The sequence below is a fragment of the Pongo abelii genome, chromosome 15 (genome assembly GCF_028885655.2).
Source record: "Pongo abelii isolate AG06213 chromosome 15, NHGRI_mPonAbe1-v2.0_pri, whole genome shotgun sequence".
NCBI classification, from domain to species: Eukaryota; Metazoa; Chordata; class Mammalia; order Primates; family Hominidae; genus Pongo; species Pongo abelii.
Window position 1 is genome coordinate 101,988,404 of NC_072000.2, and position 6,000 is coordinate 101,994,403.

Sequence of the window (6,000 nt, forward strand, 5' to 3'; positions counted from 1 at the left end):
TTCTATAGGAGACCTCAAGTCTCATAAACCATGTGCTGTGTGGATTCCATAAGCATTCATTAAGACTAGTTAAACTACTGCAACAAAAAGATCCCAACATATTTAAAGGCTCACCTATAATAATAAATCCAAGATAGTTATATTTGGCCATCAGGCAGTTTGTCTGCATGTTATGATGCGGGAACCCAATAATGTTCTATTTTGCGGCTTTGAACTCCCTTAATATCTTGCTTTCCTCAGCTGCATTGAGCTGCGAGAAGGGGAACAAGGGTATGAAGCAGACCCACTGCTTCTTAGAAGACTTGGCAGAAGTGACACTCATCACTTGGGTCCATCCCATCGGCAAGAAGTAGCCCTGTGGCCAAGGAGACTTAAAAATGTGGAAGAGCTGTGTGCAGTATGTGCAGAGGAAGAAAACAAAGCTGACTTCTGGGGAAGACCTGTCTCTGCCCCCACAGTGTGCACGTGCATACGTATGCATGTCTGTGTGTGGTATAAATTTTTTTCAACATAGATTTAATTCAATATTGCAAAAAGGGCAAATACAGTTTAAAAATTACTTTGATGATAATTATTTAATTTACTCAAGTTTCACAAGATGTCATGGTTGCTGCTGCTTTTGTCTTTTTCTCTATTTATTTGTTTATTCCTGGAAGGGGAAGGAAAATATATATTTGAGGATTTACTGTGTTCCTAAATTTTGCTTAGTAAGCCATACATATCATTTCATTGAATCTTCGCAATAACTTCGTGAGTTAGATTCTGTCACTCATCTTTCATAGATAAAAGCATTGAGGCTCACAAAAGTTAAGTAACTTTCCTCAAGTCCCAGGGCTGGGAAATTGCAAACACATAATTTGGACTGAAGTTTGCCCCCTATTCACTGGGGCCACCTGCCTGCCAATGGGAGTGGGAAAGGCATTCACCATCAGAAGGCCACAAAGAGCTCTGAGGAACAAGTACACAAGGAGGTATTCCCACACATGGGTGGCACTGGTTTTCATATTAAATACTTAGGAGCATCTCCGCTCTCACAAAGAAATGTGTTCATTCACAGTTTCATAAAACATGGTATTTCTAGTTTATCTTTTATGTTTTCTACCATAGATAGTGACACAGCAGACAAAGGAAATTGTATTCTATTGTAAGAAAACAAAAGAATAAACAAGGTCCCATTGAAGGGAGATGACAGGTGTTTAGGGTCATGCCTGATGGGGAATGAGCGTCCATGAGGTGTGAAGGATTCTGCCCCTGACAGCTCCAGCCACTGTGGCTACAAGCAGAAATGGAGCCCACTGTTGCCTCATTTTCCAACTTTTCAAGAGAAGCTGAGGTTGTAGATGTAAAATTCCCATTTTAAATATTAGATCAAATGAAAAAATAATAAGGTTGAACAAGTCACAGTCACAGGCTAAATTCAGCACCAGGGACAGCAGGGGTGTGACCTCTGCTTTAGCTGATACTCTTAGGCTGTGGGTCCACAAGGCAGGAATTACTCACCCATCACCCCAGCCTCTCCTCTTTGTGTTACAGACAAAGCTGCAGCACTGCCAAGGACATGGATCTCTCAAGCTCCTGTTTGGCACATTTCAGGAAGTAAGGGGCATGTCTAACCACCACGCTCAGCCAAGCCAAAGAACAAAGGCAGCGACACTCTCTCTGGACCTTGGGGAAAAACACAGCCCTCCCAGGCAGAAGATGCAAGCATTCCTGTTGCAGTGCAATTAGGAGCAGCAAAGAAACTCAGACATGTGCCCCTTCTGTGTTGGCAACTGATATGACAGAACTTCATGAGGTGCAAAATACAGGCTGTGTGTGTGTGTGTGTGTGTGCACACTCGGTGCTATATGCTGCAGCCCAAGTTTCCGAGTGATTTTTAACTTGAAGCTGATGAGATGGGATATTGTGTCTTTTTAAAAAATGTGACCAACAACAAACTTTGCTTGGTGTAATTTTAGCAACGACGCAAGTGTGCCAAGGTGCAGTATGTTATTGCTGAACTACTGTTTTGACAAAATAGTATATATGTGTGGTTGTGTCTGTGAGTATAAAGGAGGCAAGCAAAAAGAAAAAAAAATGATATTAACTTTTTAGGGAAGTGAATGCAATAACAGAGAGACAAGAAATTTAGATTAGAAAGCTGTTAAGGTTCACTGTTGTCACAGGTCTTCTTGGAAGCTGTTTGTCTGTAAAGAGGCATCCAAATACTCAGTTAATTCTTAAAACATTTTTTCTAGCAAGTGTCTCTGGAGTTTACCCTGTGCTAGGCACAGTAGTAGCCCAGGCCACTCCAAGATGCATAGGACATATTTCTTCTGCCCCATGGTCCAATGGGGACAATTATATAGATCTGCACAGAACTGCCCCATCATTCCATAAGTCACCAGAGTGGACAATATTTTATTACTATAATTAATGCAAAGCTCTGTTGGTAGTGACTGGCATGTAGCAGCATCCCCAATAAATTAATAGGTACAGGGTAAGGTGTTTTGCAGTAGTATTTCTTATTCTCATAACAATATCAGATGAGATCATATTATAAAGGAGGCAAAACAGAGGAAGGCAATACTGCAGAGTGATTAATAGATCAAGGCCTGGTTCAGCCTCTTACTAGTTGAATGACCTTGGTCACTTTACTTAATTGTATTGTTCCCCACTGTGCTAGTCTATGATTTATGGATTATAATAATGCTATTGTATTAGTTAGTTTTGGTGCATAACCAACCATCACAAAATCCAGCTGTTTAGACTACAGCCACTTATTATCATGCATACATCTGTGATTCAGCTGGGGCATGTCTGATCTAGGCTGGACTCTGCCGAGGGTTCTGATTTCAGGGGCAGCAGCTGTGGGTCTTATTCTCACTGAAGGTCTCTGAATCGGGTGGGTGGCTCTGCTCCATGTGTTCTGCATTTTTGTGGGGCAAGTGGGCTTGCTAACGCATATTCTACTCATGGCAATGGCAGAAATGCAAGAGAGCAGGCTCCATCTCAAAAGAGTTTTTAAAGTCTCTGATGACATTACAATAGTGGTGGCCCATTGGTCAAACTGAGTCACATGACCAAGCTTAGAGTCATTTAGTGGAGAAGTAGACTCTGCTTCCTAGACGCAAAGTGGGGGAAAGAATACATATATTTCTGAGCAATAATATAATATACTAAGCTGTATTTCCCCCAGGGTTGTTTTGAGAATTGTATCTAAAAAATGATATAACATGCTTAATAAAAGGTCAGGACACAGTGAGGGATCAATGAAGCAAGGTAATTTGTTATTAGTAAGAATTCTCTTACATGATGGATGATCCAATTGAGGCAGATGTTAGGTAACTTGTCTGGGATTACACAGTGTCAAGTGAAGAACCATGATTTGAAATCACATTTTCCAAATCCTATTCATTTTGATAGAAACCTATGGACTGTTGGGCACTGGAGGATAGATTCTAAAGACCCAATAAAGGCAGGGTATGCATTCTAAATATACAAGTTGGCCCTATTTAGGAAGGCAGATTTACTGTCTTGAGAGTTGAGAGAGAAAACGTAGGTGAGCAAAGACCAACGCTAAGTCCTGGGAGCTAGAGTAAGAAAATAAATCACTATGACAACTATGCATTGAGACCCCTGTGTACCAAGTCCAGGGTGAGGAGACCAGGGGCCTGGGCCCTCAGGTGAGAGCTAATGATTGTTCCTTTGCTGTGCCTGCTTAAAGGCTCTACAGCCTGACCCCACACACTGGCCCTGGGGAGCGTGTGCTGGCGGCTGGAGCTCTCCCTTCTCTTTTCAGCCAGTCAGTGGGAAGAAAGAGATTTCCTCTAGAACCCTTCATTTGCTAACATTTATTTTCCTCCTCTGATCTTTCTTTTCCTCCCCTGAGGACCTTGAGTTTATAAGTATTAAATTTTTTAGAACTTTCTGAAAGTACTACATTAAATGCAGAAAAGGCTGACGGGTTCCCTGGGCACTTGGTGCTAATTTCTAGCATGCCCCTTGTATATTGGCTTAAATGACTTGCTTAGATGTTGCAGTCTATTTCCTGCCTTCTCTTCACTCTGTGCCCTCAATACCTAGATGGCAAACCCATTATAACATTGTACCCGGCACATGCCTTAACCAGGTCACCCATTCAAAAATGGGTGAGTGAATGCATGATGGATGAAAAAATGTGATGAATAAATAAATGAGTCAACCAATTATACATAAATGGGTATATGGGTGAATGAAGGAGTAGATGGGTCAATGGGTGGGTGCCAGAAGGTGAGGGGGAACATAAAAAAGTAGGTGACCCTTAAGCCCTGATTACAATTAGTCTTTGTCAACAACTGTATCCTTCTGTTCTCACACTACTAATAAAGATATATCTGAGACTGGGTAATTTATAAAGGAAAAAGGTTTAATGGACTCATAGTTCTATATGGCTGGGAAGGACTCACAGTCATGGCAGAAGGCAAAGGAGAAACAAAGTCATGTCTTACATGGTGGAGGCAAGAGGTCAGGTTCAGGGAAACTTCCCTTTATAAAACCATCAGATCTCATGCGACTTATTTACTATCATGAGAACAGTATGGAAAAAACATGCCCCCATGATTCAATTACCTCCAGCCAGGTCTCTCCCATGACACTTGGGAATTATGGGAGCTAAAATTCGAGATTCAGGTGGGGACGCAGCCAAACCATATCAACTAGCAAGCTCATCTTGGTCAAGAAGATCTAGTTAATTACATTTATTGCATCAACTTTAACTCAGAACCTGTAGAAGGGAGGGGTCTTGCATTTGTGTCAGTAGGGCTGTCTTGGTAGCACAGTTTTGAGGGAGATTATAAAATTTGATACAAACTCCTGGCCTCTGATAGACACAGGTAAATTACTAATATAGCAGGGCAGAGAATTCAAGCATGGTATCTGAACTCATTCAGCTACAGTCTCTTGTTTATCTGTCAGGAAAGTAAATGGAACCTGTGATCTGTGTATTTAGGGGTGTTCTTGAGGGAGATGTTATTGAGGGGGCGGGGCATAAACTGCCATGCAATTCTAATGGAACCTTTCAGACCACTCTGCACTTCTGAGTTGACAGTGACCTCCTATGGCAGGGCGGACATGGCACTGATACACAGGGAACCCTGGATGGTGACTCCTGGGAGGCACTCAACATGAAGTTACCCACTCTCTAGATTGGCTGCCACCTGAATGATTTCTTTCTCCTCTTACTTCCAGTGGAACTCTTGCTTGTAGCTCTCTCTTGATTCTAGGCTGCCTTAGACTCTCACTGACCTTAGACTCTCATTGACTTTGTTGTAGGCTACAGACAACTGGAGAGTAATCTCCATGTTAACTCATCTGTAGCTGACCAGAAGGTGCTATTTTAGCTGACTGTGGGGATAATGGTGACAAGAAGTCATTTCCAACTATGCTGATTCTTCCGAGTGCTGCAGGAGCACCTTTGTTGGAAAAAGTGATGGGAGATTAGAGAGGAGAAACCACTAGAGTAGACTCTGGAGTGGCCCTGTAGTCACATCTTAGAAGTGATGGCATCAGAGCTGGGCTGTTATAAGTAAAAACAACTTCAGAGTGCAGGGACGGAGAGAGAAGGGGTGTATGGCAGAGGGTGGGAACCCACAAGCAACATGTAAACTGAAAGGAACCAGATGCTTAGGGTGTGAGATCTGGAGAAGGCTGACGTGGTTAAATCAGTTCACTCCCTGGGCATGAATGAAAAGTCCAAAAATTATTTACAAAAGCATCCACTTGCATTTCATTCCTAAGAGGTCTTTTAAATGCCCAACAGGATTTGGTAGGTTTGGTGAACCCAGCCCAGCTCCATCAAGCAGCAAAGGACTTGAGTGTCATATAATGTAGCCTAGTGGAATCTACTCCACAGTTCTGCTCATGGCCACTGACATGTCCTCACCCTACAACTTCATTCACCAATTCCTTGTTTCTAGGTGTTCTAACCTTATATAGGAATAACTTCATCATGCTCTGCTTCTCATTTCCATCTCTATAGTT

At 42.2% G+C, this 6,000-nt stretch overlaps 1 long non-coding RNA gene across 1 annotated transcript in view; it reads left to right on the forward strand.

The window, feature by feature from the left end:
* The window catches only part of LOC134760099 (uncharacterized), a 123,320-nt gene extending 121,522 nt beyond the window's left edge, over window positions 1-1,798 (forward strand). Inside the window, exon 5 of the long non-coding RNA XR_010137025.1 lies at window positions 1,534-1,798. This is a non-coding gene — a long non-coding RNA (uncharacterized LOC134760099). The remainder of the gene's footprint in view (window positions 1-1,533) is intronic.
* The last annotated feature ends 4,202 nt before the right edge of the window (window positions 1,799-6,000 follow it).